The following is a 26,760-nucleotide window of genomic DNA, read 5'->3' on the forward strand; positions in this document are numbered from 1 at the left end:
CCTCATGGCAGGCTCCGATGCCAGCCTCGCTGGCCCCAGCACCGGCCTAACCCCTCGGCAGGCTCTTATCCTGGCCTCGGAGGCCCCAGCACTGGCCTTGCCTCACGGCAGGCTCCAGTGCTGGCCTCGCTGGCCCCAGCACCGGCCTAACCCCTCGGCCGGCTCCGATACTGGCCTCGGAGGTCCCAGCACCGGCCATGCCTCACAGCAGGCTGCGATGCTGGCCTCACTGGCTCCAGCACTGGCCTAACCCCTCAGCAGGCTCTTATCCTGGCCTAGGAGGCCCCAGTATTGGCCTTGCTTCACAGCAGGCTCCGATGCCGGCCTCGCTGGCCCCAGCACCGGCCTAACCCTCGGCAGGCTCTTATCCTGGCCTCGGATGCTCCAGTACCGGCCTTGCCTCAAGGCAGGCTGATGCCAGCCTCGGAGGCCCCAGCATCGGCCTTGCCTTATGGCAGGCTCCGATGCCGGCCTCACTGGCCCCAGCACCGGCCTAACCCCTCAGCAGGCTCTTATCCTGGCCTCGGAGGTCCCAGTACCGGCCTTGCCTCAAGGCAGTCTCCGATGCCGGCCTCGCTGGCCCCAACACCAGCCTAACCTCTCAGCAGGCTCTTATCCCGGCCTCGGAGGCCCCAGCACCGGCCTTGCCTCACGGCAGGCTCCGATGCCGGCCACACCTGCCCCAGCACCGGCCTAACCCCTCAGCAGGCTCTTATCCTGGCCTCGGAGGCCCCAGTACTGGCCTTGCCTCAGGGCAGGCTTCAATCCCGGCCTCGGAGGCCCCAGCACCGGCCTTGCCTCACAGTAGGCTCCGATGCCGGCCACGCTGGCCCCAGCACCGGCCTAACCCTCGGCAGGCTCTTATCCTGGCCTCGGAGGCCCCAGTACCGGCCTTGCCTCAAGGCAGGCTTCGATCCCGGCCTCGGAGGCCCCAGCACCAGCCTTGCCTCACAGCAGGCTCCGATGCCGGCCTCACTGGCCCCAGCACCGGCCTAAACCCTCGGCAGGCTCTTATCCCGGCCTCGGAGGCCCCAGCACCAGCCTTGCCTCACGGCAGGCTCCGTTGCCGGCCACACCTGCCCCAGCACCGGCCTAACCCCTCGGCAGGCTCCGGTCCCGTCCTCGGGGGCCCCAGCACTGGCCTTGCCTCACGGCAGGCTCCGATGCCGGCCTCGCTAACCCCAGCACCGGCCTAACCCCTCAGCAAGTTCCAGACCCGACCTCGGAGGTCCTAGCACAAGCCTTGCCTCATGGCAGGCTCCAATGCCGGCCTCGCTGGCCCCAGCATCGGTCTAACCCCTCTGCAGGTTCCAATCCCGGCCACGGAGGCCTCAGTAGTGGCCTTGCCTCACAGCAAGCTCCGATGTCGGCCACTGGCCCCGGCGCCCGCCTAACCCCTCAGCAGGTTCCAATCACTGTCTCTGTGGTTATTATTTCAAAGGTTCCAGGTGTAATGTATCAGATCTCTGCCTCCCCTGAGTATTGGCCACTGGCATTGCCACTGCCTCCACCATTTCAAATCCTTCCCAGGCTCTTTTTCCACTCTGAATGTTGTCCAGTGTTCCTAAGCATGCGTGATGGTAGCATTCGACATTTGGTGTAATTTCTCCAAAAAAATAAAGTTGGTAAGATCCGCTTTCTGCTTCTCCTGAATACAAGTCTCCACCACCATCGCGGAGACCTCTTTCAACACCGCATTTCTCCTTGGTCTCCGCTAAACTCTCTCCTTACAGGTGATGTCTGAGATTCTTAACAATATAGAGAAATAGCAGTCCTCTTTCACGGCAAATTTTTCCATAAGTTCCAGTGCATTTAGATAAGTTTTGTCTGCATCTCCAGTGTCCTGGCATCCATAACGGCTTTCTTACCTCCTCTCCGATATTTTTCTTTATCCTTTTCTGTTCTGGGCCCAGTTTCTCCAGGGGTCTGGCGTGCTACTCGCAGTTCGGCCCGGGGCCCAGAGTCCTGCGACCCGGGCCCCAGCTGGCGTGCCCCGCGCGCGACCCCCGCCCAGAACCTAGCGTCTTACTGGGCCTGGTTTCTCCAGGGGTCTGGCGTGCTAGATGAGTTTATTAGTATGTGTTAGAATTTGGGTATGGAATGATCCCCAGAAAAGTTCATGTTTTGGTGATTCAGAAGTGTGTATAAGATGAAGTAATTGAATTGGGGGTCTGACTTTATCAGTGCATAAACCCACTGAGAGATTAATAATTGGGAGCAATTTCTGAGTGGTAACTGTAGGCAGGTAGCATGTCACAGGAGGAGGTGGGTTGCTGGGGGCTTAGCTTCAAGGTCTAGATCTGTCTCTGGCTGTTTCCTTAAGTTCTGCTTCCAGCTGCTCTGAGCACCTTTCCTCCATCACACCTTGCCATCATGATGTTTCTGTCTTGGAATGGACCAACCATGGACTGAACCTCTGAAACCATGAGCCACATAATGTTTCTTCTTCTAAGTTGTTCTTGTCAGATATTTTGGCTGCAGAAACAAAAAAGCTAAGTAAAACAGTATGCTTCAGCTTTTCGCCTAAATTCTCATTTACTTCACTTTGCAATTTTTTTGAGATCTCACTTCTACCCTGTCAATTATTATTATTATTTTTGGTGGTACTGGGGATGGAAACAGGGTCTCTAAAGCCAGGGAAGCTGGATTAGAACCAGTGCGATTCTCCTGTCTCTGTCTCCCAAGCGCAGGGATTAAAAGTGTACACCACCATGCCTGGCTACCCTATCAAGTTTTACATAATATTTTACTGATTCTGTAACCATAACTCACATTTGCTTTAAATTTGGGCTTATGGTTACATAGGGTTAATATTTACCACTATATTTTTCCTATTCATCTCTTAATTGGATAAAGTTCTTAATATAATTGTTTTTCTTTTTTGAAAATTATTATACGAACAATACTTTTGTTTTAAATATATATGTTGTTTTTATACTTGGATGACAGAATGGGCAGGTACAAGTTTTCTGAAGTGTCATTTTTCCTGCAGTAATTTGTAGGCAATGCTCAATTACTTTCTTGTACTGAATGTTCACTTGAAAGGTTGAAGTACAAACTAATTTTGATTTTCTTCTTCACAGGCATTTGTGAGAGAGACCCATTTTATTTCTGTTGTTTAAGCATAAATTTCTTTTCTTTTCTTTTTTTTTTTTGGTGGTACTGGTGTTCCTGGAAGCCCTTCCACCTCCTAACACCTCTGGGCTACATTCCCAGACCTATTTTTACATTTTTATTTGGAAACAGGGTCTCCTAAGCCAGCGCGCGTGGCTGGCTTCGAACCTGTGTGATCCTCCTGTCTCTGCCTCCCAAATTCGGGGATTACAAGCGTGCGCCACCACGCCTGGCTAAGCATAAATTTCAGTAATAATATTTTATTCTCAAAGGGTTGGAATTTACACTATATACATGGTCACTGAATTTATAAGTCATTTGATGTTATTTTGATAGTTAAATCAAAATAAGACTTTAATTTTGGTAAAATATTACCCAATTTGTCCATTTTGTGTAATTCCCCCATATCAATCAGTAGATAAAGTATGCTCTTCTTGTCTTCCTTCTTACCTTTTTGAATTGCATACTTCTCTTACTATTCATAGAAACAGCTTATTCATAAAATGAGATTGATTGCATTCAAATGATGTTACTTCTCACTTCATAGGGATATTATTCTTAAAATACATGTGACAAAGAACATTTCCTAGGGGTGACAATCTTAAGTCATAGGAATAACATTCTGAAAGGCAACCATCAAACCCTGTAATAAAAAGGACTATAGATATTAATATTAAATTAAAATATAATATTCATTGTATGATCTCTTTTGTTTAAAAAGATGAATTGCTTATTTAAAAATTAAAAGAAAATTTGATAGCACATACAGAAAAAAATAAAATTATTAAGAATCCTGCTACTAGAAGATAATTGTTAACATTTATGGGTATATTTTCATAATTATCCACATCTTTTTTCATATTTTCACTATTATAAATTAGTCTTAAATAAATATCCTTTGAGATCTTTTCTGATTTTTTTCCATTGTGTAAATTCCTACGATTGATATTACGGGCTCAAGTAACATGATAATATCAAAGGCTTTCAGTGAGTCATGGGTCATACTGTTTTTCAAAAATCTTCTAACATGAATGTGCTGATGTGCTCATTTCAGTTCATATTTGCTAGTATTTAATACCATCATTTTGTGTTATTTCTTTATTTGAATCATGAAAGTAATATTTAATATCATAAGCATTATAATCCCATAGTTCCTCTTCCAATCTTACAGTTCTATGATTCAACACAGGCTCATCCTTGAAAAGGCATGACACAAATATCTAAGAGCTACGTTTTTAAACTACAAGTAAAATTCTGTATTATAGATTATCAAGCTATTTTTTTGCCATTTTAATCTTTTTGCTGTCTTTCTAAGAAACTAAACACCTCTTTTCTCCAAAACTCTCATATAGGATCAAAGGCCTGAAATAACAGTAAAACCAAGGACAAAAGAATTAGGGATGAGACTATAAGATAAAGAAGATCCCAACACATTTTGGAGGTTGGAAACTAGATGAAAAGTGACCACTGAGTTGGTTGACATCTAAGTTCTTATTGTTGGGGACCTACCATTTACTATGAAGAAGCTATAGGAGACTTGCCAATTGGAGGCCTTAGGTATTGTGGAGTGTCTTGGTCTGTTCAGGCTGTTATAATATTATAGACTGGGTAGCTTGCAAACAACTTAAGGTTGTTTCTCAGTTCTGGAAGCTGAGGAGTCCAAGATCAAAGTGCAGGAAGATTCAGTGTCTAGTAATGCCTCTCTTCCTGGGATTTCACCTAGCGAAAGAGGTGAGGGAGTCTCCTGGTTCTGTTTTATAAGGACACTCTGTCTATAGCACAGAGTAACTATGGACCCTCCCTCAACTCTTGGGAGATTAGAGTTTTATTCAAGTCAAAGGCATCTCAGGCCTTCATCGAGTACTGTGTTCATGTATGTCCCTATCACTCTGAACTTCATTATGATATGAGACATATCAATGTCTCAATGAATGCATCAATGAAGCTACATTAAAAAAATAAAATACAGGGGAGAGATGTGAGGTTGGAAATATAGTATTTGGCTAAAATATTCATACTGAACTCTGTAATTCTTAATTACCTCCTTTACTCAACAGTTTCTGAAGTCATATGTATAGGCATGAAGCTATGAATGAGAATGTATCTCCAAATACTAAAATTTTAATGTATTCCCTTGAAAATTTCTGAATATAATGGCAACCCATATCATAGAAGACCATCACAAATTTTTAGAACTACAGAAAAATAGCCTTAAGTCTTACTGAAGATGAAACGAGTAATAAGTAAAAGATAAGAAAGAAGAATGGTATCAGACACATCAAGAACAAGCTGAAATCTAGAAAAGATAGGATCATACTCTCATAGTAACAGGAAAAATAAATCTCACTTCAATAGTTTTAATAATTCTCATTATAGTGTGAGGATAAAGATATTTGTAAATGTTTAGGGTTTCAAAATATGGTATTTCATATATCTTATTTTATTCCTAAATTTATTGGAGGATAGATATGTCTACTAAAACAAGGGAATAAACCAAAAAAAAAAAAAAAGAAAGAAAGATGAAGAGTTCTGAAACAGAGGGGAATCCATCAGAGGAGGTTATGAAAGTTATTATCAGAATGTTGGCTCTATACCAGGTCATGGGAGCAGCCATTCTACCCTGGAGCAGGATAACAGAGTTGGTTGACATCTCCAGGAAAATAAAGTGGAATGATAGGTTCTCTGGAGTGCTAGGGAATTTGAACAAAAATACTGGTATTTGAATCTTTTGAGAACAGACAGGCACATAAGAGACTAAACAAATAAAAATACTAACTGTAAAGAAAGAATAATCTGAAACAACAATGTTGCAGTATACTTCGTAGCAAACAATATTTACATAGTCATAATACTATAAACTTGCTGACTACAGATTCAACCTAACAATTGCAATATAAATATATGTGGAAAGAAGGTAGGTGGGTGGGATATGTGTCTATGGGAATACCATCTCTTCAACACTATTGTCTTATTCTATTAATTTATTATTTTATTGTGGTAAGAATGTTTCAAACAAGTCAAATTCTTATGTGTAATACATGTTATTGTCAAATCTTAGTTTAGTGGGGTTTTTTTGTTTTTTGTTTTTTGCAGGTCTGGGGATGGAACCCATAGGCATTTGACCTCTGAGCTATACCCCCTGTCCTATTTTTATTCTTTATATTGAAACAGGACCTCACTAAGTAGCTGAGGCTGTCCGTGAAGTGAGATCCTCCAGTCTCAGCCTCTGCAATGCTGGGATTAAAAGCGTGCACCACCACGCCCAGCTTGGTTTAGTTTTTACAACAGGATTTTAGAGCTATTTGTTCTGCTTGATGTAAACTCTTTGCCTATTGATTAGTAATTTCCTATTTTTCCTTCTCCCAGTTTCTGACAACTCCCTTTTCACTCTGCAAGTCTATGAATTTGACTGTCCTCAATACCTCACAGAAGTGGAATCATGCAGTATTTTTATTTTTATAACTGGCTTATTTCACTTAGCACAACATTCTCATGGTTCATCCATGTTGTTGCATGTTATAGAATTTGCTTATTTTTAAAGGTGTACTACCATTCCATAGTATGTATATACCAAATTTTCTTTATTCATCTATTGATGAAAATTTGTTTCTTTTTAAAAAATTTTTTATTGTTGCATTGTAAGCATACATCTTAATGAAGTACAAGATGGTGGAGGCACACATGCACACAGCCCTCATTAAGCCCTTCCCCAATTCCCACCCCATTCCTTCCCCCTCCCTCCTTCTCATGTTTGGCGGAGTGATTGACTTTGATATGTTTGTGAATGTACATCATGTGCATTAGGGAATTTCCCTCTTCCCCCTTCCCATCCCCTCAGTTAGGCCTCCTTATTAGCTCATCTATGGTTTCTCCCCCTTCATTTAGAGTTTCTCCTATGACCCTTTTTATCTTTAGACTATAGGTAGAGCATCTGATTTCTTACTTTTTGTGACTGACTAATCTCACTTAGCATAATATTCTCCAGTTCCATCCATTTTCCTGTAAAGGATGTAATTTTTTTCTTCTTTCTGGCTGAGTAACATTTATGTTTCTACATTTTGGCTCTTGTGAATAATGCTACAATGAGTGAGGAGTGCCACTATTTCCTCAGGATCCTAAATTTAAGTCTTTTGAATAAAAATCCAAAAGTAATATTGCTGGATCATACAGCAGTTCCAATTTTAGTTTTCTGAAGAAATTTCATACTGTTTTGCAGCTGCATCACTTTTCATCTGCACCAACAGTGTGTAAGGGTTCTCATTCTTTGACGTCCTTGCCAATATTTGTTGTCTTATTATAATTTTTATAATAGTCATCCTGAAGATGTGAGATGATATCTTATGGCTTATACTTGCATTTCCATTAAGATGAATGATTTTGAGCATTTTTTTCATATGCCTTTTGGCCATTAATGTATCTTCTTGAGAGATAGTGAAGTCCTTCTCTAATTTTTCAACTGTGTTATTTGTAGTGTTTGTTTTTACTATTGCGTTGTAGGAGTTACTTATATATTTTGGAGATTGGCCCCTTATCAGATATATGGTTTGAAATATTTTCTGCAGTACTGTAGTCATCTTTTCGCTTTCGCAATAGTTTCCTTTGCTATACAGAAGGTGTTTGGTTTAAAGTAGTTTCACTCATTTATTTTAATTTTTGTTGTCTGCACTTTTGGTGTCATGTTTATGAAATCATTGCTAATGTCACGGAGGTTTCCCCGATATCTTCTTAAGTTTTGAATCTTATGTTCAAGTATTTAATTGGAGTTGATTTTGGAGTGTGGTATCACACAAGGGTCTAATTCCATTCTTTTGCATGTGGCTATATAGTTTTCCTAACATTTGTTGAACTGAAGAGACTCTTCTTTCCCATTGTCTTTATTTTATTTCATTTTTTGCAGTACTGGGGATGGAACCCAGGGTTATTCTACCTCTGAGCTACACTCCCAGCCCTATTTTTTAAATTCTTTATTTTGAAACAGAGTCTCACTGAGTTGCAAAGGACCTCACTAAGTTGTCTGCAAACCTCGATCCTCCTGTCTCAGCCTCCCAAATGCTGGAATTACAGGCATGCAACACCATGCCTGGCCCACTGTGCCTTTTGAAGATCATTAGACTACATAGTAAATGCATGGCTTTGCCTCTGGGCTCTCTGTTTTGTTCCATGTGTCTGTTTTTATGCCAGTATCACACTGGCTTGATTACTGAGGTTTGGTAACATATTTTGAAATCAGGAAGCACAATGCTTCTAGCTGTTCTCATCTTTTGTGGATTATACATGGATTTTAGGACTGTTTTTCTATTTCTGTAAGTCATTGTTGGTATTTTAATAGTGATTGCATTAAAGTAATAGATTGCTTTGGGTAGGATGAACTTAAAAAAAAAAAACTTTTGTCCATAAACACAGGATGCCTTTCCATTTGTTTATTTAATTTCTTCCATTAACATTTTATAGATTTCATATAAAAGTATTTTACTTCTCTAGTTAAATTTGTTTCTAGGTGTTTTATTCCTTTTGGTGCTATTTTAAATGGGATTATTTCCAATTTCCTGTTCAGATATTTCATTGTCCATGGGTAGAAATGTGATTAATTTTTTGTGTGTGTTTTGTATCCTGCAACTTTGTTGAATTTATTAGTTCTAGTGGTTTTTAAAATGAAGTCTAGTATTTTTATATACAAGTTTATGCTATTTCTAAACAAGGACAATTTTCCTTCTTTATTTTGTATTTGGATGTGTTTTATTTCTTTTCATGTCTACTCATTCTGGCTAAGACTTTTAGTACTATATGGAAGAGAAGTGGGAAGTGCAGGCACAGTTGTGTTATTTATGACCTTAGAAAAAAGCTTTCATTTTTTCACCATGAGCCTCTCATACATACATATATAACTTTTAGTATGTTGAAGTAGTTTTCTTCTCTACCTAGTTTTTTAAAGTGTGCTGAAATTTGTCAAATATTTTCTTCTGCATCTATTGTGATGATCATGTGATTTTTATCTTTTATTACATTAACATGGTAGGTAATGTTGATTTTCATATATTGAACTGTCCTTCTATCCCAGGAATAAAGTCCACCCACTTGATCATGTTGTTTAATGCTGTTGGGTATGATTTGCTAGCATTTTGTTAAGAATTGTTGCATCTATATGCATCAGGGTTTCTGCTTACTGATTTCTTCCCTCCTCCTCCTCCTCCTCCTCCTCTTCCTCCTCCTCCTCCTCCTCCTCCTCCTCCTCCTCCTCCTGCATTGTTATCTCTGTCTGACTTTGATATCAGGGTAATGGTGGCCTCATACAATGCCTTTTGAAATGTTGCTTTCTTTTCAGTTTTTTAAGAGTTGGCAAATGACAAGTGTTAACTTTTCCTTGGACATTTGGTAGAGTTCACCAGTCATGGGCTTCTCTTTGTTGGGAGGATTACTGATTCTATATTCCCACTAGTTATACATTTCTGTTTCTTTCTAATTTAGTCTTGGTACGTTGTATATTTCTAGGAATTTGTCCATTTATTTTAGGTCAATTTGTGTGGTTTGGATTTAAGATGCCCCCTTGAACAAAGCCACAGTGTTGGAGGTGGGGCTTGTTGCTGAGGGGCTCCCTGAGGGTGTGACCTTGCACATCCTGTATCATCACTTCTTTCTTTGCTCTTTCCTCTGGCTTCCAGAGTCCCTGTGCTTTTCTCTCTCTCTGCCTCCTGTGCCCACACCCTGAGCTCTGTAGACTTCATCTGACCTAACATAGATTGAACTCCTGATATCTCCAGAACTGTAATCAAATAAATCTTTCTTTCTCTATGGTTGTGGTGCTCAAGTGTTTGGTATTACAACAGTAAGATTGTTGACAGAAACAGTTGACATAATTGTTAAAAGTAGTCTCCTATGATTATATTTCTGGGTTATTAGTTGTAATGATATCTTCTTCCTTTTATAGATGTATGTGTGTATGTGTGTGCATGTGTGTGTGTGTGCGTGCGTGCGTGTGTATGTGTGTGTGTTACTAAGGATTGAACTCAGGAGCATTTTACCTTTGAGCTACACCCCCAGTCCTGTTTTATTTTAATGTTGAAACAGGGTCTTACTAGGTTGATGAGTCTCACTACTTGTGGAGGCTGCCCTTGAACCTGCAATCCTCCTGTCTTAGGCTCCCAAGTATTGGGATTAGAAGCATGAATCATCATGCTCAGTTTTATTTATAGTTTTATTTATTTGAGTCATATTTTATCTTTTTTTCTTAGTCTAACTAAAGGTCTGTTTTTAATCTCACCAAAACAAAAACAAAAACAAAAACAGCTCATAGTTAATTTTCTTTTTTTTTTTTTTTTTTTCCAGTACTGGGGATGGAACCCAGGAGCATTCTACCTTCGAGATATATCTCCCAGCCCTATTTTTTAATTCTTTATTTTGAAACACAGTCTCACTAACTTATAGAGGGTCTCACTAAGTAGCTGAGGCTGTTTAAGAACGACAATAATCCTGTCTCAGCCTCCCAAGTCCTGGGATTACAAGTGTGTGCCACTACCACAATCTGCCTGATTTTTTCTATTTTTTAAACATTTAATTTCATTTATTTTTACTTCAATCCTTGTTATTTTCTTCCTTATGCTAACTTTGGGCTAAGTTTGTTCTTTTTTCACTTCCATTGAAATATAAATTAGGCTGTATATTTGTCATCTTCTTGTTTTAATGTAGGTGTTCTACCGTGAATTTTCTTCTTAGCTTTTCTCTTTCTCTTTCTTTCTTTCTTTCTTTCTTTCTTTCTTTCTTTCTTTCTTTCTTTCTTTCTTTCTTTCTTTCTTTCTTTCTTCTTTCTTTCTTTTTTTTGTAGTACTGGAGACTGAATCCAGAGAGTGTTCTACCTCTGAGGTACACCTCTAATCTTATTTTATTTTTTATTTTGAAACAGGGTTTCACTAAGTTGTGGAGGACCTCACTAAGTAGCTATGATATTCCTGTCTCCGCCTCTCAAGTACTGGGATTACAAGAGTGTGCCATCACATCAGTGATGTCTCATGATATTTTCTAAGGTCTTTTTTTGTTTCTTCTTTGATCAAAAAAATGTATTGCACATATATATATATATATATATATATATATATATATATATATATATCTTAATTTCCACATATTTGTATTTTTTCAGTTTTCTTTATATTATTGATTTCTAGCTTTATTCCGGTTTGGTTAAAAAAATACTCTGTACGGTATCAATCATCTTAAATTCATGAAGACTTATTTTGTTTCCTAATGTGATCTATCCTGGAGAAAGACCTATGTACACTTTGAAAGAATGCGTATTCTGCTATTGCTAGGTAGAATATTGTATATGTCTTTAGGTATTTTTGGGCCTAGTGTTATTTAAATTCTCCCTTTCCTTATTAATCTTCTGACATTGTTTTGTCCATTGTTGAAAGTGGGATATTGAAGACTCTTACTATTATTATTGTGTTGGTGTTTATTTTGTAACTTCAGTTTTGTCAATGTGTTCTTTAAATATGTAGGTGCTTTGCTACTGAATGTATATATCTATTTACTGTATCTTCCTCGTGGATGGATCCTGTATCACTATGAACCGCCTTTTATTATCTCTTGTGACAGGTTTTGACTCTGTTCTCATGTGCTTATCATTTGAATTAGATTGTTTTTTTATCCCTTTACTCTCAGCATGTCTTTTTAAAAAAAAATCTAGAGTAAGTTCTTAGAGATGCTAGCATATAGTTTATAGTTGGTTTCTCACTTGTTTGTATATTTAATCCATTCAACTTCTCTATGTCTTTTGACTTGGAACTTTAATTTTTTTCCGTCTGAAGTAATTATCCATAGATAAGGATCTACTACTGCTGTTTTGTTGGTTATTTTTTTGTTAGGTTTGTGGTTCTTTGTTTTCCCACTTTCTTTGTGTTCTGTTGATTTTTTTAATACCAGTATATTTTTATCCTTTTCTGCTTTTCTCTTGTGTAACTGTTACAGGTATTTTTGTAAATACTTAACTTTGGGCTTAAATAAAATAACTTAGAATTATAACGGCATGTTTCAAGGTGGTGGTAACCCAAGATCAGTTGAATATAGCAATTCTATACTTTAACTTATCTTTTACCCATAATTTATATTACAGTAGAACCTCTTATCTATGGAGGATACATGATAGGAATTCAGTGAATGCTTGAAACCATGGCTAATACCAAACCCTATAATTTAATGATATTTTCATCTTAATTAAGCACTTATCATGCAATGTAGCCAAAAGCTTTTCAGCTTGAAGTGTAACAATGAAACTAGCATGCGTTTCTTTTTCTTTTTCCTTCTCCACAATTTCACGACTAGAAGATTCATTTTTACTGTGGATCTTAGCATCGTCAGTATATGAATTTTTCATTCCTAAAGAAGTATTTTTGGCTTCTCTCTGGCTTATTCAAATGTCCAGCATCTCCAGTTTAGTGCTTTGGGGGCTATTATTAAGCACGTTTTAAGTACAAGACGGATTACTGTGCTATGATACTGGGATAATTGATCTGGTAATCAAGATGACAACTAAGTGACTAATGGGTGGGAAGGATGTAGAGCAGGGCTGTGCTAGACAAAGGGATGATTCACATACTGGTGAGGAAGGGTGGAATGAGGCAGGATTTCATCACACTAAGAGCAGCAGATACTCTAAACTTATGAATTATTTAATTATAATATTTTCCCACTTAATATTTTTAGACTACATTTGATTGCAAATAACTGAAACAGCAGAAAGCAAAACCACAGATATGATGGGACTACTATGTTTTTGTCACAATTTGCATTTATTTATATTGTGCATCTTCTAATATAATTTTAAGTTTGGTTATTTTTAATACTGCTGTCTTTTTTATTCTAGAATTAAAAGTGATATACCCATTAATTATTATTATTATTATTATATTATTATTATTGTAATTTAGTATCCTTTATTTGTCTACGTATTTATTAGTGAATTTCATGATGTTTTATGCTATCATTTTTCTGTTCTGTGTCTAATCATTTCCATGTGAAGAACTCCCTTTAACATTTCTTGTGTAATAGGCCTAGAAGTAAAGAATTCCTTCAACCCTCTTTTTTTCCCTTTTTTTCTCTCTGTTTTGTTTTTGAAGGAGGGTTTTTCTTGGTATATTATTGGCAGTTTTTTTGTTTTTGTTTTTGTTTTTTTTCTTTTAGCCCTTTGAACCTATTCCCTTTTGGCCTGCGGGAACAGTATTTTGCAGGTTCTTTTGTCTATGCAACTTACTTTTTTCTTGCTGCCTTCAAAATTCATTGTCTTTGCCGGGTGTGGTGGCGCATGCTTGTAATCCCTGCGCTTGGGAGGCTGAGACAGGAGGATCGCACAGGTTCAAAGCCAGCCTCAGCTACTTAGTGAGGCTCTAAGCAACTTAGTGAGATCCTATTTCCAAATAAAATATAAAAAATAGGTCTGGGAATATAGCCCGGAGGTAGAAATCCTCTGGGTTCCAACCCCCAGTACTATAAAAAAAAATCATTGTCTTTGTCATTTGAAAATCTGTTATAAAATGAATTTATGTAAATTTCTTTTGGCTTTTCTTATTTGGTGTATTTTGGGTTTCTTGGATATAAGTGTTCATTTCCTTCCCCAGATTTGGGAAGTCACATGCCATTATTTCTCTGAATAAGCTTTCCGGTCCTTTCGATCTCTCTTTTTCTTCTGAGACTTTTATAATATGTATATTGATTGGCTTGATAGTGTCTCATAATTCCTTTAAGGTGTCTTTATTCTATTTTCCCTTTTGCTCCCATAATTGAATTATTTCCAGTGACTCATCTTTTTTCCGCTTGTTCTGGTCTGCTGTTGAAGCTCTCTACTGAACTTTTCAGTTTAATTACTACGCCTACAGTCTCCATGATTTCTTTTTGGCACTTTGAAAAATCTTTCCTGTCTGTTTTTTTTTTTAATTTCTCATTTTATTCATGCATTGCTCTTTTGACCTTAGTTAGCATTTTTTTGAGAACTACTCTGTGTGTGTGTGTGTGTGTGTGTGTGTGTGTGTGTGTGTGTGTGTGCGCGCACGCGTTACTGGGGATTTAACTCAGGGACATTCTCTTTCTAAGGTACACCTTAGTTCTACTTCATTTTTTATTTGAAAACAAGGTCTCACCAAGTTGCTGAGAGTATCACTAAGTTGCCGAGGCTCGCCTGGAAACTGAAAACCTCCTGTCTCAGCTTCCCAAGTATTGGGACTATAGGTGTGCACCACTATGCCACACTGAGGGTTATGTTTAAGTCTCTGTCAGGTAAATAATGTAACTCTACTTCATTAGGATCTGTTCCTAGATATCGACCCTGTTCTTTTGTTTGGAACATCTTTGTCTTGTTCTTCATTTTCCTTAACTTTGTGTTGATGTCTATCATTAGACAAAGCAGGAATCTCTCCCAGCTTTCATAGACTGGCTTCAACTAATAAAAAATCACTACCAATCAGCCTGGAGAGACACTACTGAGACTTCTGCCGGTTCTTTCTCTCTTTGTCTGTTTGCTCTGTGCTGAGCTTGGGGGTAAGAAGAGTCTATATTTTTAGATGGCTAGAATGTACATGACTTGCCAAAAATTCAAGACTTGTAAGACTTATATGAGTTCTTTGGGAATATCCCCAAAAGTTAGGGCACTGGACACACAGATCAACTCTCATTCCCCAAGGAGAAGCTGAGAACTTTGATATTTTTTAAGCCTGCTCAGGCTGTGCTGTATGGAGAGAAGATCAATGACATCTACCTGCTGAAGCCACAGACCCCATTTTTTCTGGGCAGCCAGACTGTGCTTCAAGACTTGCAAAACAGAGGCTAATTCTCTTGGGAGACTTGTCAGAAAAGTTGTGTTGCTGGGTATATAAACCAAGTCCTCTGTCCCCCTACCTGATCGTAGGAGCTGAGGGATCTTTTTTATTGTAAGGTACTGCACTGGGAACAAGGTCTCTGGCAAGAGGATATCTTACACCTCCTGACCAATTTTGTTTTTTTTGTCCTCTTTATGTGAAAGAACATTTTGATTAGTTTCTGATTTCTGACACAGGGATTTTGTCCATGGGTTGTTACTGAACTGGTGGTGTGTTTGTAGAGGAAAGCGGAGCCTACTGCTTGATAACTCCAATGCTATCTTATTTTTAAACTCTGAATGTGAATTTCTACAATAAAACAAAGTTAATTATAAATATAGATTCCTATTTTGTAGTTTCCAAATATTCACTTGAAGTAATTTTTATAACTTATTGCTATTTTCTGTGTTTTCAAAACTGGTTATTGTAGTGCTGATCTAAATGTAAGTACAAAAGCAACAAAGCTATATTTTTAATATGTCTTATGTAGACTTTAAACTTAGGTTTAAAGTATTCACGTGAGGTCAAACTTTACCTCTTAACCCTCCCCCCCAAAAAAACCCCACTTTATAAACATTTCAATATCCTTTAGCCATTGTATTTCAGCAAATGTTGAAACAACTAAAGTTTCATACATAGAGTTTTTGGTAAGAGGTTTCCTTATTCTATATGAAATGGAGAACAAATGTTTTGATGAACAAAGGTTCACTTTAAACAGAATCAAAGGGAGTTATGCATAACATTTTTTATTATTTGGGTACAAGTTTTATATCTTCTAGCAATCATGTTAAAGTATTTGCTCTTTCTTCTAACCCTTTGTTCTTAGAGCCTTCGACTAAATGGAATATCCTTCTCTTTCTACCATTTCTCTCTTGATCTCAATTTGTGCCTCTCTCAAACCTCCATTTAAAATAAATTATCTTTATCAAGCTCACTTGAATAACTCCACCCTACCTCCTCGCCGATCATTCCATTATTCCATTTCTCTTAGCGCTGACATTTTGTGTTACATTAATTTGTTCCTGTTTTCATGTCATCTTTGCATGTGTTGTTATATCTTTTCATCTGCACTTTGTTCCCCTATTATATTGTAAATTCCCTGAGAATGAGGACAATGTCTTCATCTTCATTTGCATATCTCCATGGCATCCAGTTGAGAATGCCATTAGAAGGCAGCACTCATTAAATCAAATTTTCACTGACAAAATGATGTGTAGGTTGGGAAACTATGGATTATGCAGTGCTGAATACAGTTGTTACATGAATCTTCTCAAAAAGAATTTTGAGAAATATATTCTATATGTCTGTATATATTCATAATACACATCATGCTTAAAGATTACTTGTGGATATTATTGAATTCTACTCTGGCCTGTGTTATCATTTAAGCCTACTAGAAAGTCTACATTTCGGAAAATATAACTTAATAACTTAATAACTTAATAATGGCAAACAAAAACCTTAGAAAGGTATTTTAACTGTCAGACCCTGAATCAATAAGGTGATGTGGTCTGAAAGAATCATAACATTTTAATTTCTTAGAAAAATAATTCTTAAATTTAATGCAGGCAAATAACTTGTAGTTGGAAATTTAGTCTGATCTGGTAATATTTTTAATATACACACCCATTATTATTTAGCTTTTAGTTTGATGTTATCACTCATTAAATTTAAATTTCATAAAGAATTCTATCTTCAGCATACCCCATAGCATGTTATATTATACATATAATAAGTGATTAATAAATTCTTGAGGTAGATAACTAAATTTTTCAGATATTCAGTGAACTTTCCTCCCTTCAGGACTGTGCTGTTTTCTTGGCAATAAAATAGATATTTCTAAAGATGTATCTATTTTTTTAGGTATATAGGACTCACTTAGACCAGTGACTATCACACTTCTTATTACAATTTATTTTATTTTATTTTATTTTATTTTATATATGTTTTGGTGGTACTGGGGTGGAACCCAGAGGCTTTCTGCTTCTGGTCTATCCTCCCAGACCTATTTTCTATTTTATTTGGAAACAGGGTCCCACCAAGTTGCTGAGAACCTCACTAAGTAGCTGAGGCTGGCTTTAAACCGGTGCGATCCTCCTGTTTTAGCCATCCAAGTGCGGGGATTACTTTTTAAGCCTGCATCACCACGCTTGGTTTACAGTTTCTTTTAAATTAGGGCTTAAAGCCGGGCTTGGTGGCACACACTTGTAATCCCTGTGCTTGGGAGGTGGAGACAGGAGGGTCGTGCAGGTTTGAAGCCAGCCTAGCTGGCTAAAGAGACCCTGTTTCCAAATAAAAATATAAAATAGGTCTGGAAGTGTAGCCCTGAGGTAGAAGGGTTTCCAGAAATCCCAGTACATAAATAAATAAATAAATAAATAAATAAATAAATAAATAAAGGCTCAAAGCCGGGTGTGGTGGCTCACGCTTGTAATCCCAGCATTTGGAAGGCTGAGACAGGAGGATCTCGGTCCTCGGACAGCCTCAGCTACTTAGTGAGGCTCCTTTGAAACTCAGTGAGACCCAGTTTCAAAATAAAGAATAAAAAATAGGGCAGGGGATGTATTTCGGAGGTTGAATGCCCCTGGGTTCCATCCCTATACCGGTAAATAAATAAATAAAATAAATAAAATAAATAAATAAATTAGGGCTCAAAACTTTATTTGCTATAATTACAAACCTATTTTTCTTTTCTCTTTTTACATATTTTTTATTGAAAATAAATGGTATACATTTAAACTGTATTTGGAGCCCTCTCCCCCCATCCCCGTTTTCCCTTCCCCCCTCCCACCAATGATTGTCCAGGGTAACCATGCTATAGTCATACTTTTACACATATTCAGATGTAGACCCTCATTAATCAAGTTCAGCCTTCTTTCTTTCCTATCTTTCCATTCAAACTTTGCTGAGATTTCTCTTCCATTATCTGGAGTCCCTCTGGTATCCCCTATGCTCCCTAGTTTGGGCATATTAGAGGAAACATATGCCCCTTCTCTTTCTGTGCTTGGCTGATCTCACAAAACATAATGTTCTCCAGGGCTTTCCATCTTCTTGCAAATGATATTATTTTGTTCTTCTTTATGGCTGAATAGAATTCCACAATTCCACAATTGTATTTCCCATAAACACAAGTGTATTTCCCATAATTTTGCAATTCATTCATCTGTTGATGGGGACCTGGGTTGGTTCCATATTTTGGCTATTACAATTGTGCTGCTATGAATATAGGTATGCATATGTTGCTGTAGTTCTCAACCCCTTTGGAAAAATACCCAGGAGTGGTAGAGCTGGATCATATGGTGGATCTATTCCCAGTTTTCTAAGGAATCTCCACACAGATCTCCATAGAGGCTGAACTACTTTGCACTCCCACCAATAGTGTAAAAGAGTTCCTCTTTCCCCACATCCTCTCCAGCATTTGTTGTTGTTTGATTTCTTTATGCTTGCTACTCTGACTGGGGTTAGATGGAATCTCAGCTTAGTTTTGATTTGCATCTCCCTGATAGCTAATGATGTTGAACATCTTTTCATCTATCTATTGGCCATTTGTATCTCTTCTTTTGTAAAGTGTCTATTCAGTTCAATTGCCCATTTCTTGATTGGGTTGTTTGTTTTCCTTATATAGAGTCTTTTGAACTCTTTGTATATTCTGGATATTAATCCCGTATCAGAGCGGTGGCTGGTAAAGATCTCCCATTCTGTAGGCTTCCTCTTTAGGTTACTGATGGTTTCCTTTGATGAGAAGAAACTTTTTAGTTTGGTGCCATCCCACTTGTTAATTTTTGCTTTAATTTCCTGAGCTTTGGAGGTTTTGTTGAGAAAGTTACTGCCTGTGTCAATATGTTGCAGTGTTGAGCCTATGCTCTCCTCTAATAGCTTCACAGTCTCTGGTCTAATTTCTTTTATTTATTTATTTATTTATTTATTTATTTATTTATTTATTGGTGCACTGTATTCATACATCATAGTGGGATACAAACTTTTGTAGACATACATGCACACATCGCCCAGTCAGCCCCCACCCGATCCCCACCCCATTCTCTCCCAATCCCTCCCTCCCATGCTTGGCTTAGTGGTTGACATCTAGTATTATAGCAATTTATTCAAAATTAAAAATGATAATCTCACATAACAGTTTCATTTAATTTCTAAGTGTTCGATCTATCTTGAGTTGATTCCTGTGCATCATGAGAAGTAAGGATTTATTTTAATCTTTCTACAAATATATAGCCAGTTATCCCAGCAGCATTTGTTGAAAAGGCTGTCTTTTCTCCAGTGTATGAGTTTGGCCCCTCTGTCAAAGATTAATTGACCATAGGTATGTGGATTTGTTTTTGTATCTTCTATTCTGTTCCACTGGTCAGTGTACCTGTTATTGTGCCAGTACCATGCTGTTTTTACTACTATTGCTCTATAGTGTAATTTGAAGTCTGGAATTGTGATGCCTCCTGAGTGATTCTTTTTTTTTTTTTTTTTTTTTTTTGGTGGTACTGGGGTTCCTGGAAACCCTTCTACTTCTGGGCTACACTCCAGACCTATTTGATACTTTTTTTAAAATTTGGAAACAGGGTCTCTTAAGCCAGTGTGGCTGGCTTCGAATCTGAGTGATCCTCCTGTCTCCACCTCCCAAGCACGGGGATTACAAGGGTGTGCCACCACGCCTGGCTCCTGCGTGATTCTTATTGCTGAGAATTGCTTTGGCTATTCTGGGTCTTTTCTTTCTCCATATACAGTTCATGGTTGATTTTTCTAGGTCTACGAAGAATGTTGCTGGTATTTTAATGGCACTTGCATTGAATCTATAGATCACTTTTGGCAGAATGGTCATTTTGATGATATTTATTCTGCCTATCCATGAGCACGGGATATCTTTCCATCTTCCAAGGTCTTCTTTAATTTCTTTCTTTAATGTTTTATAGTTTTTGTTGTAGAGGTCTTTTACATCTTTGGTTAGGTTTATTCCTAGGTATTTTTCTCAGTCCAAGAAAATATGGTGGTTTCAGTGGAATTTGAATCTATTTATGAATATCTTCATATCACTTGAAATGTATATAGACAATAAGCATCTGATAAAGTTTCAATTTTATATTTTTTCAAAACTTTTTAGCTCCTCTATAAAGTGATAAAACATTAATTTTATTCACAGATTTTACTTTTATTGAGAAGCTTTGTGTGTGGTTGTGTTTGTGTGGTACCAAGGATGGAATCCAGGGGTATTGAACCTCTGAGCTACAACCCCAGATCTATTTTTTATTCTTTATTTTGAAACAGGGTCTCACTTAGTTGCCAAGGGCCTCACTAAATAGCTGAGGCTGTCTGCAAACCATGATCCTCTGGTCTCTGCCTCCCGAATACTGGGATTACAAGTGTGTGTCACCACGCCCAGCAGAATTTGTTTTTAGTATTTATTTATTTATTTATTTATTTATTTATTTATTTATTTATTTTTGTGTGTGGCACTGAGGATTGAACCCAGGAGCATTTTACCTCTGAGCTATATTCCCCAGGCCCTTTTTTATTTTTTATTTTGAAATGGTCTCGGTAAGTTGCAGAGGACCTCCTTACGTAGCTGAGGCCATCCACGAATCTCTGATCCTCCTGTCTTAGCCTCCCAAGTACTGGGATTACAGGCATGTATCATCACATCTGTCTGATTTTTAGTTTACTGGAGAAATTATTTCCTTGCTTATAATAATTTTGTTAGCTATTATGGACAACATCTTGAGATGTAGGTTGGTATTATTATCTTACTTTTATGGTTAGTACATTTAATCTATTTTACGCTTACCTCTGATCTTAAGTTTAAGACAATATGTATCCTGGAACTGTCTGCAACTTTCCTACATTGCCATGATATAACCCAAGCACTTTGCCCTTGATCTGATATCATCCTACTCTCAACCATAGTTAGCCCCACTGGCATGCTCACTTCTGTAGCTATTCCAGGTGTGAAATTACAGTATGTATTTATAACCTCCAGCAAACATTAGTGTTGAGCAATATTGAATGTGTTCTGATGGGATTTCATTCTTGTGTCGATAAGGAGAGTTCTTGTATGCATGCCTTGTTCTATCAGAGAGTTTCAATCTATGTACCTTCTGCCTCCACTATTTTCTTTCATTCCTTGACAAAGAAATCCTCTCTTGTTCATGAATGAATTTCAGGGTATTAGATGCAGGAAAAAGTATAAGGAAAAAAAATAGAGAAATGAGGAGGAGCAGTGAAGAGGGCTCAGAGCAGACTCTGCAGCTGGATAACCCAGGTAGCATCAGGCTCTACACTAACAGCTGAGAATCTTGGAAAACTCTTGTGGCTTGGTTGCTCCATCTGTAAATTAGGGGTGAAAACAGAATAGATCCTAATGATTAAATGAATTAGTCTTTGCAAAGCCCTTAGCAGGATGACTGGCACAGAGATTGATACATAAACACACACCAGATAAACACACACCAGTGTTATAGGTTATTGAAATGGATAATAAAAAAAACAGCCAACTTACCATTTTTAAAGTTTCTATCACCGTAAGAATTTGAATCATTTTATCTACTTTTTGGAACTCGGATCTTATTTATGCTAGGCAAGCATTCTACCACTGAACTACATCCCCAGCATGAATCTTGTTTAGACAAATCAAGGCTTTATATTTCATAGACTTCTTTTCTTTAAGCACTTATTAGACAGTGTTGAAAAGGTCACAACAGTCAATTTTGGCACTTTGAAATGGTTACAAAGAGGGATGAATACTCTTCTCACTAATTTGACCTTGTAAATAAATATAGAACTAATACTTATCACCTTGAGGAATTTCATAAGCAATGACATAGGACTTTTTGCCTAGAAATTCTTAGAAATTCATCTCTAATAGTCTCCTAGTGAGTGAGACATTATGTATATCAGTAGTTACTACCAACCTAGGCAAAAACCGTTCTTCATAACTCTTTCAACATGCGTGGTGAGGCCTGAAACATTCATACATACATTTAAACCGCACTCCCTGTCCTTCAGACATTTTGGCAACCATTTTTTTTTTTTTTAGCATTGCTGGAGATCTAACCCAGGGGCATTCTACCTCTGAGCTATACCCCCAGCCCTATTTTTTATTCTTTATTTTGAAACAGGGTCTCACTGAGTTATAAAGGGCCTCACTAAGTATTAGCTGAGGCTGTCCGTGAACCACGATTCTCCTGTCTCAGCTTTCCAAGTGCTGGGATTACAAGCATGCGCCACTACACCCAGCTTGGTAACCATTTGAAGTAAGTTTTCAAACCAGTAAATCTCTAGAAAAGCATTTTATGAATAGAGATACCGGTTTTGTCTCAGCAAACGTGTGAATGGAGTTGACCCAAAGGCAGCAGCTGGGGAATTCCCACAAGGAAGAGTATCAAACCATCCAGAGATGGGGCTGGTTGGGATTTTAAAGAATAAAGTACTAAATGCCTAATTTCCAAGTGGTTATCTTTTTTAAATGCCCAGACATAAGCCAAATTTATTTTATTTTATTTTATTTTATTTTATTTTAATTTAATTTTATTTTATGGGCCTGGGAATGGAACCCAGAAGCATTCGACCTCTGAGCTACACTCCCTGCCCTATTTGTTATTTTTTATTTTGAAACCAGGTCTCACTGAGTTGCAAAGGGGCTAAGTAGCTGAGGCTGTCCACGAACCATGATCCTCCAGTCTCAGCCTCCCAAATGCTGGGATTACAAGCGTGCGCCACCACGCCTGGCTCCAAATTTATTTTTAAGAGGATCAAACTTGTATTCAAACACTCAAAGTATAGAAATTTTCAAAAAAGTCTCATCAATTATAATCAAATAAAATTTTTATTGCCGGGCGAGGTGGCACAAGCTTATAATCCCAATGCTTGGGAGGCCGAGACAGGAGGATCACATAGGCTTGAAGCCAGCCTCAGCTACTTCATGAGGCTCTCAGCAACTTAGTGAGACCCTGTTTCCAAATAAAATATATATTAAAAAATAGGTCTGGGAGTATAGCACTGAGGTAGAAAGCCTCTGGGTTCTACCACCAGTACCACAAAAAAAGAAAAAGAAAAAGAAATTTTTATCAAAATACAACTTTTTATTTACGGGATAGAATGTATAGGTAATACAAAATACAATTAAAGGTCCTCAGAAACCTCAATACACAGCTATATGCTGGAATATAATATGCAAAAGCAATTTACACTCAACAGTATGATTCAGTAGAGACTTTGATTTTAAGACACATTGAATAGTTTTGTTGATATTTTTATGGCAGATTTGCTGGCAAAAATTATGTTTTATGGAAGTCTAAAATGCTCAGCTTTTCCTGCAAATAAATCACTTTAAACTCACAAGAACATGTGCCTTTATTTTCGTTATTATTAAGACTCAGTATATTTATTTAATCAAAAATAATATAAGCCGGGCATGGTGGTGCACGCTTGTAATCCCAGCACCTGGGAGGCTGAGACAGGAGGATCACACAGGTTTGAAGCCAGCCTCAGCTACTTAGTGAGGCTCTCAGCAACTTAGTGAGACCCTGTTTCCAAATAAAATATAAAAATGGGTCTGGGAGTGTAGCCCGGAGGTAGAAAGCCTCCGGGTTCCACCCCCAGTACCACCAAAAAAAAAATAATAATAGTTATTATTATTATTATTATTATTAATAAAAATAATGATATAACCTGCCAGGATGGTGGCACATGCTTATAATTCCAGTACTTGGGAGGCTGAGGCAGGAGGATCAACGTTCGCCACCAGGCGCAGCTACTTAGTGAGGCCTTCCACAGCTTAGTGAGACCGTGTTTCAAAATAAAGAATAAAATCGTGCTGTGGATGTAGCTCAGAGGTAATATGCCCCTGGGTTCGATCTTCAGTACCGCAAAATAAATAAATAAATACATTAAAAAATCAATCAATAAATCATATAATCTTAGACTGGTGAGAGTGGTTGAGTTTTCCCTAAATTGAAGATGCAGTAATTGCAGCTGTATAGTTAGCTTGTTGTTTTGCATAACTACCTTGCTACAAAACTAAATATTTGAATATGAAAATTATTCAGAAGGATGCCATCTTTGCTGATGTGGTATTTACTAAAATTTAAGAACTCACATCACTAGTCAGGTTTTATTTCTCACAGTGCAAATGCTTTCCTTGTCATGCCCTGCAGCAACCTTTTAGGCGTTCCATATGGCTAACAGAACTATTAACAAGTACATGCAAAAACTCTGGGACTAAGTGAAACTGAACAATTCAGAGAGTTGATTTATATGTGCGACCCAAATAAGCAATTTCAGGACATCATTCCAATTATATAATTGCATGGTAAATTTTAATTTCAGTTGTAAAATTTATTAAATTATAATTTTTAAATTAGATTTGAGAAATATAAAAATGTAAAAACTTATAGTCTTCCAGAGATAGTATTATTTTTAGATGTTAGGCTGGTGAGTAAGCTAATTTTTCATAGTTAAGTAAATAGATACTTGCTAGTATAAATAGAAAATGATAGTAAGTATACAATTATGTATATATTTAGATAATTATGCAGTTTGATTAAATAAATCTTTCAAATGAGAAACCTGATTGGATTGATATACACATAATCAGAATTTCTAGTATGTTTGAAAAAGAGGACTTAGAGTACAGAGAAATTGAGGGCTTCAATGTGCTCACTTACTAGGAATTAAACGTTGAAACATTTATTTAGCTTTCTTAAGCCTCAATTTCTTCATGTTGGGAATTTGGAAAAATAGGTTACATGATATTTTAACATGTCAACAAATTTTAAGATTTCACAATTCCTTTTGCCTTTTATTTTATATTTGCATTTCATAGAGAGATGGTAAGGATAGGAGGAATAAAATCACCTCAGCTGAAGAGTTGCAACATGATGCTCTGAATATACTAACTGTGGTAACCTGGAAAATGTCTCCCCAGACTACCCCTATTACCAAAGAACTTTGAGAAAAAGTAGGAGACAGACATGATAACAGGCATTACGAAAATGCTCCATTTTTCCTCCTCAGGGGAAAGAGAAGCTGTCAAATACACTTGAGACACTTGTCCTTGATCCAGAAGATTGGTAAGCATTTCCTGTCTTCAGTTCCCTAGACAACCAGAAGCCTTCCTGTGAATTGTCTTGTGAACTGAAATAGGGATTGGGGAAAGGAGTGGATTTTGTTGGTTGTGGATAAAAACATTTAGCCAAAGAATTCTGATAATAATGTAGATAAACAATACGAATGCTTCTTTTATAGCTAAGAAAATTAACATAGGCCATAGACAAAGGGAAGTATAGTCTACTTCACTAATTATTAGAGAACTACAATGGAAACATTCTTCTACTAGACCAGGAAAGATTGAACTATAATACAGAATCCAGATTTTGCAAGAGAGAGAGAAATAGATCTGTTGCTGTATGTATAAGTTATAACAATCAAATTTAAGTAAATTAAGTAACATGTAGCAAAGCATAAATTATCCATTTCACTTAATAGCAGAAATTTGCAGAAATTTATATTAAGGTAATAATCATAAAACTTCAAGATAATATTTTTTGCTACAGGATTTTAATTAAAGCATTTAATGAAACAAAACTATTTAAATAACTTTTATCAATGGGAAGATTAATAAATAATAGAAAACCACATAATAACAAAATTTTCTATTACTTTGTCTAATAAGATACACTTATTTAATTTGTCTGTCTTGTCTCACTTGCATGAAAGCTCCTGGTCTTCAACCTCCTAATCTATCATTTTCAAGTGATGGATGATGACCCTACCCATTGCTCTCTATGAATGAGTGTAGATTTATAACCCTAGTCAATTCTCCTAGAGTGAGCCAGCAAATGTAACCCTGGACATTTCTACTCACCAGGAGGAGTTCCCTTCTACACAAACTTAAGGCCCTTCTGACTTACAGTACGCACCGTCATATTGTGAACAACTGTCCATAATCCATAGTTTAACCTTTTCCTTAATCATTAGGTCACATGGAGCTCATCATAAGACCATAGGTGTGGATTAAAGGAGAAACTGTGCAGTGGAATGGAAGCTTTGATAGTGTAAACTATTTGCCTACGAAACTTAACTGCACTTTCAGAATCTAGCAAGTCTCTTATTTCCTATATCTCTACCACTGAAGACAGAATCCTATCAGGTATGCTTGCTTTTATAGCTTTGTGATTAGATATCACCATGTTTATGATGGGTCTATATGATTACAAGGTCACAGTATTGTCTCCTGTGGCTAAGCAGAAGCTCTTTGCCAGCTGGGCACAGTGGCGTTTGCCTATAATCCCAGTACTTGGGAGGCTGAGACAAGAGTATCACAGGTTTGAGGATAGCCTCAGCAACTTAGTGAGAGTGTTTCCAAATAAAAATAAAACAGGGCTGGGGCTGTAGCTCAGAGACAGAATGCCCCTAAGAAAGAAACTCTTTGCCAGAGTTCTAGAAAAGATATTTCTTAATAAACAGTAGTGATTCAAGTAAAGGAACATTACTTTGTTTCAGAACACTAGGGATCTGTCCCGAGTGTTCTTTCGTCAAGTCTTGCTCCCGGTTCCACAGAGCAATGTGGTCGGTCACAGACACCTCAGGCACTGTTGAAGTCTCTACCATAATGCTCCTTGCATGATAGCCTGGATATAGTATAGTGATTTTTGTTTGTTTTGTTTTGTTTGCTCTTGTTTCCAGTCAACTTAGAAGCCTGCGGGTTACTTAATAAATGATTAAAAGAGCCAACCAAACCTTTATATATATTGTCTTCAAAATTTAGGGTTTTTTAAGCAGAAATTTGTCTTTCACTTTGGAGGGA

Source organism: Muscardinus avellanarius, assembly GCF_963383645.1.
Source record: "Muscardinus avellanarius genome assembly, chromosome: 6".
Lineage (NCBI taxonomy): Eukaryota > Metazoa > Chordata > Mammalia > Rodentia > Gliridae > Muscardinus > Muscardinus avellanarius.